The sequence below is a fragment of the Podarcis filfolensis genome (genome assembly GCF_964270895.1).
Source record: "Podarcis filfolensis genome assembly, chromosome: 1".
NCBI classification, from domain to species: domain Eukaryota; kingdom Metazoa; phylum Chordata; class Lepidosauria; order Squamata; family Lacertidae; genus Podarcis; species Podarcis filfolensis.
The window spans coordinates 36,962,885-36,973,763 of record NC_139604.1 but is presented as its reverse complement, the minus strand read 5'-3'; the positions used below and the strand labels follow the sequence as shown (position 1 = coordinate 36,973,763).

Genomic DNA, 10,879 nt, shown 5'->3' with positions numbered 1-10,879 from the left:
ATCTAAGTTGAGCATTTATATGAGCATGGCCGGTTTTTACAATTAAATGGAAATCCTAGTATGGGAACAGTGAATTACCCTCTTTTTTACTCAAGCTTCTATCCTTTCCTCCATCACACAAGTCATCCAAAACCATCTGAATTGGTATCACTAAATACCAGGAGTGCTACCCCCATGTCATTAAGAACCTGGGTAACCCTTGAAGAAACCCACACTAAGTGAACTAATGACACTTCCATGGTTGAGCTCTCCTTGGAAAATGTTGCACTCCCAGCTTTTTGATAATTATGAATAGTTTTCTGAAACACTGTGGCAAGTACAAAGCCTTTTATATACTGGTTTAACTATGGTAAATTCTGAGAGATACTAGATTAGATTATCCTTGAAATGCCTTCCAGTCCCAAGAGGCTCCAGGGTCTCAAATGTGTCAAAAATGAAATAGTCAGTTCTTTGGAGCTTTCTGTTTGAACTGCTCAAAATGGATGAACTCAATAATCAAAGGTATTACAAATATTAATAAAGACATGAGACAATGTGAAGGGGAGTGTTGCTGCTGAATTACATAGTAGAGGAATCACTGCCTCACTGACCACATGCACAGAAACTAATTGTGAGGACCGAAAGAACTACATTTCTAAGATCTCAATGTTGAAGCCCTTAGTCAGGAAAAATTCCCATTAAACTTTAGTGAGAGAAAGATTTAGTTCCCTATCAGCAGCTACTGAGATTTGCTACATGAGCAGAATTGTTCCTCACTGGTAATTTTGGGAGAAGTTCTCTGCGAGTTGTCAGCCATTCACTGAATGCTGAAGTTCCCTTCTGCTGCATGACACCATTATTTCCACTGGTATTTCAAGCAGTTTCAAATCCAATGTCTGAAACTTGACACCCGTACCAAGCCTAAACACATCTGGTTGATTCAAGGCCACAAATAGCTCTGGAATGTCTTTGACACCTTCCATAACTGCCATACTTAAAAGCTTCATTCCAAAATAGAGCTGACCCCCCCCCCTCCAAAAAAAGCTTGTCAGCCTGATAGGACTGGGCAAAACCTAGAAATGTATGACACAATATTTAAAATTTAAGTTTCATAACTGCACCAACTTATGCAGGCGAGCATGTCACTTGTCACTGGTGATGTCATGAACACCAGCCAACTGATTCATGGGAATGGCTCTGGGGTAGGGTGTGAAGACACATAAGGTGACCACTTTGTTGAAGCTAAGCAGGTCCGGGTCTGGTTAGTTTCTGGATGGGCAAGCACCTGGGAACCACCTTGGGGTCCATGAGAGAAGAAAGGTGGAATTGAAATGCACAAAGCCAAACCAAAATTACACTAGGTGGTGCCTTAAAAAAAAAGGGCACACCTCTTTACCTTTATATTATCTGTTTTGTGATTGCTTTTTTTTGCAATTGCTGTTTTTTATAACTGCTTTGAATGTTGTGCTTTAAATGGTTGTAACCTGCCTTCAGACTTTCAGGTGAAGAGCAGGTAATTAACTAAAATAATAGTTCTGCTTCTTCAGCATGCCAGATGTTTACATACTGGGCATTATGTAGTCACAGGGGCCGCCGTGCCTTATGTCTTAACACAAACCACACAACCTAAATATATTGTGGTTTTTGGTACATAGATCCCATCATTTTGACCTGCACACACTCTGGGAGTCTGCCTGTGCATGCTCTCCTATGCAGACAAGGGTGGACTTTCAGTGGGCAGGGAGAATGGCATTGGCAGGCATAATCACAACCCTTTCCCACGATTCCCCCATGCATGTCTGCACGGGGGTTCAAACTACTGGTAAGCCTAGAAAAATCCCAGCCTATGCTGTTTCCAGCAGCATAAATTCATGCCAAGGTGGTCATGACATCCCCTGGCATGCAGTTGGAATGTGCAGGCTTTGGCATTCCAACACAAACCACCCCTAAACGTGGACTCATGGCGGAAGGCCAAAACCCAAGTCTGGGCTAAATCCAGTCTGTGCTGGCCGTTTCACATGCCTGGCTCACCCACTGCGGCAAACCAGCTCAGTCAATGGCTTTCTCCCCCAACTGCTATGAGCTGAGATTCATAATAAGAATAGCATGGAACTAGGAGAAGGGAGATCATGAGAAGGAAAACACAAGCCATATTGTAAACTTCAGGGCAAAGTCTACATCCAAATGGGGGCGGGGGGGCGGGGTTTGTATTAAAAAACTGATCTTAAAGTCGCACTTCAATAGCTGGCAAAACTCAAAAGTGCCCACTTCTGAGCCATAGGTGGACAAAGTCATTTGAGTAGGAAACAAAGAATGTGGCATTGCTTGCATAATTTAGCTGTGGTGTTTTGCAAATGTGCATGGCAGTTACCAGGATTGCTCAGTGCTCCAGGACATACCTATGTGCAAGAGGGAGACTCAGTGTGCAAGTATACATGAAGGGAGTTGGAATGCTATCATATCCCTGGAATATACTCTTTCTCCAGTATTTTGGTAATGATAAGCATTCCAAACACTTCACAGGTATTCACAAGAATTACAGTCACCCTGTAAGGTTGGCACTTATGACCCCCACGCTGCAGATGTGGGATTGAGAACTGAGATTTACAAGTAGTGACTAGCCAGCAGCCAGCTGACGTGTTTGGGGCTGAGGTACAGTTTGAACTTTCCCCCAGTCATTATGTAGTTTTATTATTGAGTTGCAGAACCCTAGCTGTATATGAGGTCCTTTTGGGGAAGAGCAAACAGATACTGTGCTCCTGCTGCTGTGAATGTAATGCAATGGTTTTTTTTAAGCTATATTCAATGTTCGCGTTTGTTTTCTTTAAAAAAATAAAATTTGTTTAAATATCTGTAAACTGCAATTTGGACCAAATCTGAGCCACTTAGAACACAGACTTTTAAAACATTTTTGTTTCCTTTTTTATGTTGTTAGCCACCTTGGGCAGGGTGGGTATTGTAACTGAAACACAGGGTTAAGATTAACTTTAAATTTAATTAAATCAAAATTTGATTCCTTGCACTGTGGTCTACTTTCAAATGGCAAGTGTCCCAGTTCACCTCAAATGTTTCAGTCAGGATCTGTTGCTTGGCAATGCAGTTAGAGTTATTCTTTGAAAGCCACTGATACACTCAGATCAAAGTTGCAGGTAACTTGTTTGATTCCCTCTTCTTGTTTTTGATTTGCTAAACAGCTAAGCTGAAGAAGAGCTCTAATGTTATTTCAGCTGCTCCTCATAAACTTTGTTAAAGGTATGGCACTACTATCACACGATCAGGGAGCTCACATGAAGCAGATAGTCCCAAATCTCTATTCCATGTGAACTTTATGCCAGCTGCACTCATCCACTGGGAAAGCACAATGCACGATTATCTCAGTTTTGTTGAAAAGGCAGCTGAGAATCCCTGGGCATGTGATAAGAACAGTGACTTTTATCCACATAAAAGTCATAACATGAGCAGGAAAATCAGTCATGTTAACTGACCTCAGGTGGACTCCCTCAGATGAAAGAGAGAGAAAAGGGGGGAGGGAAACCATGTCACATTTTAGAGGAAAATAAGGGGTTGTATTCAAGCGGTTGGGTTCCTCTGCTCATGAGAGACTTTTTTTCCTCCACTGAGGCTTCTGTTAATGGAAAGGAGAAGGAAGACAGTTTTCATAAATTCCTCCCTTTATCCTGCAGCCCCCACCCCCTGTGCCACCTTCAGTGCTGCTGTGGTCCCCCAACTTTCTTGAGCAGATGGGGGGATTAGTTAACAGCCACCTTCTTCCCCTTCTACTTACAAAAAAACCCAACTCCACAGGTTTAAAAATCCTTCCACAAGCAAAGGGACACCATTGGATACCACCCCCCACCCCTAATACTATAATAAACTATAGGAAAACACTCCTAATTACTTTGCAAGCATATGGTGGTAAATGCCAGATGACTAGATGCTAGAGAACAGGATCTGACAAGGCAAAGAATAAAGAATGCCTCCAATGGCAACGGTGTTCATAACAGAAAGGGAATCAGACAAGAACTGAAAAATATCTCAGAAAGTATGAGATTCCTTTGCTCTCAAGACAATTATTCAGGCATAGTTTGATCAGGTCAGTGATGTGATAATAGCCACAGAAAGATGGCATTGCAAAGGTCATCCAAGTCATTCTCTCCTGTACCTGAAATACAGCTTCTGGTAAAGCCCTCCCTTGACATCCCTATCCAGCCTCCGCTTGAAAAGAGATAAAACAGAGCAGGGTGTTTTGCTTTATTACTGAAATGACTTAAACATACAAAGCTATAGATTGTGATATTATTTCAGTGTTTTTTTTAAAAAATGATTGAACCCCCTATGAAGGTAGATAGATAGGTTCTTCAAAAGTTTAGTGCCTGGTGCCTTTACTTTTCTTCGTGAACAAGCCACAAAGAGATTTAGAGCCCAGTCCTAACCCCCAGATCAGTGCTGCTGGAGAGAATTAAGATTAGCTGGAGGTGTCCCTGCATTGGGCTCACTGCTGGGTGGCGGGGAAAGGGCTTTGCCACAGAAACCCCCACTGTGCCCATCAGGACTGCAGGCAGTTGAGAAGCTTCTGTTCTGGGGTGAGGGCAGAGAAGGGCTGGACAGGAATCTGCTGTTGCCTAAATCAATCCATTTGCAGGAGACATGCCCAGTGTGGGCTCCTGGGCTGTGCCAGTCTAGAGCTGGTGCAACAAAAAAATAAAAATAAATGAATACATCCCCCTCCACCACTGATCTGGCTAGCAGGAGCTGGCAGGGCTGCGGATGGAGCAGAGGATTTCGGCGCTCTGCGCCCCTCTGGCCCCTCTTCAGATTGCTCTGTTATTTGTTGTTTATTTGTTTTTTTCTTATATTTCAAACCAGCATGTATTCTTTAATGGCAAAAAAAAAATGCATGCTCCGTTTTGGGTTCAATTTGCTGTTTAGCCTCTAAATTTGCCCCAGCCTTATGAAGTGATTCTGTGCTTTTATCTCCCTGCATCTCCCCCTCCCCCTTTTTAGGCCACTGAATAGAATCCAGCCCTGATCTCATTGGCTGATTTGACAATTCCGTCTCATTGATGGAGAGATGCCTTTGAAATGACCCTGGGTGAGATTAACATGTGAAATTATTTATGAGTTATGTAAGACAACTTAAACGATGATTAAAATACATACATGGTTCTTCACTACAAGTATACAGCAACGTCACATGGTCTACAACAGAGCAAAGCTTTAAATTGTCCTGATGTTTTCGTCAGGAGGCCTGGTATTGATTCTGTTAACAAATCTTCTCATTCTCCTTCTTTATCCCCTTGCTAAAACTCATTATTTGATAGAGTAAAGGTTGTTTCATTGTTGTATTACGATCGGAAAAGCACCAATGGGGGTGATATATAAATACAATTAATTATTATTATATGTTTAAAGATATCTTACACAAATATTTGTGTGTGTGTGTGTGTGTGTGTGTGTATTTGCACTGTGCTTTTATCCCACATCCTGACTCTCTTAGGATTTGCAATGAAAAATAATTATATCTAATCATTTTATACACACCCACACACCCAAAGGTTTACAATTTCATTGCTACATATAAAAAACATGTAACAGCCCAAAGATACAGGCTTTTTGGGCTTAGATATGGGCAAACCATGTGTTTTGAAAAGCGATAAATTTTGTTATTCCAGTGATATAACAGTAAGTAGGTTTGGGGACTGAGGAGTGTGTTTGCAAAGAAATTCCAGACTTGGAAGGTACATAAGGAATCATCTGGCAGCGGTTTGATTTTTTAAAGGCAGCTGATTGAAGCCACTTAGGGGTTTGGATGTTAGAAGTAGTCCCGGTGGAGCTGGATTAATGGGCAGAGTGTAGTGAGGCGGTCAAAGGTGCGTTATAAATGCAATTTGGCGTAATTGCAAATACCACACTTGCTCTGTTGTTACAAAGAAGAAAGACTTCCATTTCTAGTGCAAATTTCATGAGCTTTGAATTTACTCCAAGAAACTGCATATTATTTAAGTATAAAAAGTAATCCTCATATCTGAGTCGAGTGATAGAAAATTATCTATAAACAGCATGTAATTTTTTTTTATGAATCAAGCTCTAAATAAGGAAAACTTGAGCTAGGAATTCAGAAGAGCAGCAAAAGAGGGCTGATTTGCTGCTAAAGCTTGAGAACAATATTTAGTTTACCGAATCAATCTGGAAACAAAAGTAGTGCTTGCCTCAGCATAAAAGCTACAAAAATTATATATAAAAAGAAGTCTTAATAAAACATGCAGTTGGAAAGAAAAGAAGAATTAAAGGGAGGACGCCACCATGAAAGCTCTCGTCGTTTCTTGTGAATGATGAAATGGAGCATATCATTAACCAAGGTAACAAGGCCACAGGACTCCTAGGCATGCCTATGAAAATATTAATTTGTCCAATATGCAAAAATTCCTGCATATCTTTACTGCGGGGTGTGGGTGTGAATTTGTGCCAAAGGAATTTGCTGTGGAAAACTAAAAATGAAACGTCCATTGGGTGTTGGGAACTCCACACATAGGAATCTTTTGTCACTACTAGGTTTTTTTTAAGTGGAGAATGAATGGTCACTCCATGCCACCAACTTGCTGTCACCATGCTTCCTCCTCTTTCTCAACCCCTTCCTTAACCGTCTTCTGAGCACAGCTGCGTGGAAGCTCCCAGAGTTGATATAAGGACAACTGTTTAGAAAGATGAAGGGAGAAAGGGTTTGGGGGCAAGTTTGTAGCAGTCGGAGGACCAAGACTGCTATGAACTTTCTCCCAAACCCTTTCCCCTGCCATCTTTCTAAGCAGATTGTCCGTATATCAACTCTGTGAGTTACGCTAGGCTAAATAATAATAATAATAATAATGATGATGATGATGACGACTGGCCCAAGCCACCCAGTGAGCTTTATGGCAAAGCAGAAATTGGAACCCAGATCCATTACCAAATCCTACGGTCCAAACCCAATATTATATCCACATCGCCACACTGGTTCATGCTATACGGTTTAGTCACTCCACGTTCTCATATGGCAACAAGGAATCAATTCAGGAGATCAAACAAGGAGTCATTGTAAGCTGCTGGTTGCTTAAATTTCCAATTTTAGGTTGCTGGCATCCAACGCGTTACTAATCTGGATAGCAGAGTTAATAAAAAATATTTTAGTCTAGTAACTTTCAAATAATTATTTGAAAGACAGTGTTTTACATCTAAGCACTTCTGTTTGGCCCCCAAGGGTTACTATTCAGTGATAGGCTGTAGGAGACTTAAGCAGTCTCCTGGTCACTACCAATGGCCCATTACCAATGGCCCTTATCAAACGGGACTCTTTGAGAATTAAAATATGTTGCCCTGACAGAAATCAGAATTAACTACCAAACCTAACTTCTGTTTCGTTTTCCCCAGTGGTGCTCATCCAACAGGTAGCATAAGGACTTTGAAATGCTGCTGGCCTTTCAATACTTGCTCCTAGCTCATTTGGCCACATACTACTGGCATAAGACTATGACAGAATGGGCTTTTTTGCAGGAAGCATCTCAGATGGTTGGATACAGTACACAGGGCTTAGATTTCTGTTATAGTATATCTAACATGTGAATTCTAAACTCCTTTTAAGAATGACAAGAACAGCAGCAGCAGCAACATGGCTTCACTTTTCTAAAGTAGTGTAATCCAAGTCACAAAACTTGTGCCAAAAAAGTGGGCTTGAAACCTCAGTGTAGTCAGGAACCAAGGAGAGGTAAATCACTTTAAAATCACAGGGGAATATGAAGAGCACAGATAAATAGAAGTGTATGGCATGAGCTAGTCAACTGGGCCACTGCATAAGTATTAGCTTCACTGCATTGTGTGAAAGCTGTATATGATATAACTGGTTATAAGGCGACAGCATCAGACCATTCCAGAACAGCTGACCTACAAAGAAGAAGAAAAGTGTGGACTGCATCTTCAGACAGATCAACACTTTGGCTTATAAATCTATGCCCATTATTTGTGCTACTCTAGAAAGACAGGATAAGCACTAACTGTCCCCAAAAAGATGAGGAAGGGATAATGATTCAGGCACTGAAAGCAAAGGTTAATTGCAGTTCAGAGAGTCTTGCCCCGAACACAGAGTGAAATTTCTCATATATATTAATAGACGAGACAGCCATTCCATCGCTCTGGCTTTTTCCATAACTTTATCAGTTTAATTTGCAATTCACTTAACATTTACAAAAGAGGCCAAAGAAGAAGAAGGAAAAGAAGGAAAAGAAAAAGGCGAATGGCCTTTACATTTTCTTGAAGTAAACTTTAGCTGCGTAAATATGCAAGACAGGTAGTGGAATAAGAAGGGCAGGCTCGTGTTAGTTTGCAAGTGTTCCCCCTTAACTTACCACTACTGTGCTGCTTTTCCACCAAATTAGATTAAGGTCACAATACTATAAACACTTGCCTAAGGGTAGGTCCCATTTAATTCAGTAGAACTGAGTAGACATGCATAGGATTGCATTCGTAATCTGATTAAATGGCCTTTTACTACTCTGACTAAAGTTAGGATAAAACTATATCCTGATGTTTCCTGCTATATGAAGACTGCTTTTTGCTGAAGTTCACAAAACAAACATGTGTCAGAGATGAAGGAAACTTAAATCCAAATCTCTTAACTCCGGGACTAGGCAGTTCTATTGTGGGAGTGATTCTTCTCTTCAAACACTTTTATTTGTGCTAAAACTTGAGGCAGAATCTCACAGAGATATAAAATAGATAACGGTCAGGAGGAAAGGAATATTACAGCATTGCACATAAAGTCTTCCTTGCTTGTTTAAAATCAAAGCATATGATCTGCTTTTTTGCAAATCAAGGTGCCTGGCTTGTCAAATTTCCAGCCTTTCAATTGTCAGCCTATGACTGTGGAGCTTATGGACCACCGACTTTATGGGATTCAACCATATGTCCAGATCCCAGTATATGAGAAGGCCAGCTCTAACATAAGAGGTTTACGGTAGTAGTGTAGCAAACCATAATATTTGCAGATGGCTGCAATAAAATCATTCAGGAGAGGAAAGGTGCAGGGATGTAAAGCCTGCAAAGCTTTTCCTCCTCTTCAGCCATACAAACAATTGCATCTGAGTAATGCAACGTAAGGAATATGCACACCAATGAACCAAGCAAGCTGGTGGTCCAAAATGCTACTTTATTTCCCCGCACCCCAATCCCATGAGTATTTTAACTTCCTTTTTATTTTCTGCATAGGATTTAGCTTAAAGAGGCAAGGAAAGAGTACTAATGTTGTGGAAGACCTTTTATTCCTCAGTTTCAAAAGACTCAAGTGAAAGATTTTGTGTCTTTTAAAAGACACAGCAATCAAACGGGAGTAAACAGTGTTGTTTTAATACAAGATGTTTTGGATATTTCTTCATTATTCTTGTTTAGGCTTAGTTAGGATTTTGAACTAGGAAATATTGAAAGATACAGTAAATCATGGGCACAGTTAGGCCAACTCCACAATTTATGTGGCAATCATTATTCTCCATCAGTTGACTAGTGTTACAGTGCATGTCCCTCATACATGCTTTCCATGTTGGCAGACAATTTTATTATTATTATTTATTGAATTTATATACTGCCCTAATACCCGGGGGGTCTCAGTGTTCTTATTACATATAAACAAACAAAGAAACAAAATACAAGGGTAGAGCCACCCTTTGCCTCATTCCCCACACCACACCCCAGGTGTTAGGACATTGTCAGTTCAGAACACAGGTGACCAGACTGTGACAAATTATATGCCCTTTTTATGATTCTGTCCTGTTTGGTGACTGACTGCTAATCAGCCGTTTGTCATACACACTTGCCTCTGTTGGTAAAAGTGTGCATGGCAATTAGGGATGGAGGATTTAATCCATTGGGTAAGTGATGCAGGAAAGACCAGAAGCACCTGCCACTCATGAAGCAGGCTGCCCTGTATTCTGGAGTGTATTCACTATTACAAAGTGAAGGACTATTAGGGGAAGAGTTTTTAAAGGATTTGAAAAATTTATACACACACACACGCACGCACACACAAACTTTGTTTATAAATTTGAAGTGAAAGCAAATTTCCCAGATTTTGTAATGAATGTGATTTATAAATGCATAAAAAGCAAAGAGCATGCTGGAAGGCATAAAAGAAGATCTATTGAAATTTACCATTTATTCTGCTTATTAAATAGATGTGAATGATTCCCATTCCCACTATCCTTGTCACAGATCCAAGACTAGGAAAACAATCAAGAGATGAACTATTGTTAGGAACCATCTTACTGTTTGGGTTCATGCACATGTGTGTGTGAGCTAGACATGTGTACTGGAAGAGAAGACAACAAATACTTAAAAAGGGAAGGCAACAGTATTTGTGTTAAATTACCTATATAGAAAATGAGCTAGAGCTTGACTAGATCTGATTTTCCTAAAAGGAGATTCAAGTTTCAGTCTTTTTCAGGTACTTTTTTACCCTAAACTACTAATCTCTGGATAATTCTCCATGTCTAATATAAATAGCTTTTAATTTTTGTACTCTATAAGGTAAGATGGGGCTCACTGAACTGTTTCTTCTTCTTTTATATAAAAAGCACAGGGCCCTTAAATTCTTATCTTTCTGCTTACAGGCAGAAGTCCCCTGGACCAGTTCCCACATCATCAGAGTCTGCAGAGTCGGAGCTTTGGTCTTCAGAGATTCTTCCCTGCAGCTCAGTAAGTGAGTACCTTTCGATCTACCTTGCCAGCCCAAGGCAGTGCACCAGGAGAGAGGCCAGAAGGCAAAAAGATGCCCACCTGCACACCAGAGTGTTGGCTCTTTAAGGAGTGTAGCTTTCAAAGAAGAAGATCGAGCCTAAGCCTCCCTCCAGTGTTTGTTGCAAGATGCAAATGCCCTGTGGGC

The 10,879-nt window shown here is 40.7% G+C and overlaps 1 protein-coding gene across 9 annotated transcripts in view; it reads right to left on the bottom strand.

Moving 5' to 3' along the window:
• ZEB2 (zinc finger E-box binding homeobox 2) overlaps window positions 1-10,879 on the bottom strand; it is a 162,640-nt gene that overhangs the window by 3,733 nt on the left and 148,028 nt on the right. The window lies entirely within an intron of this gene.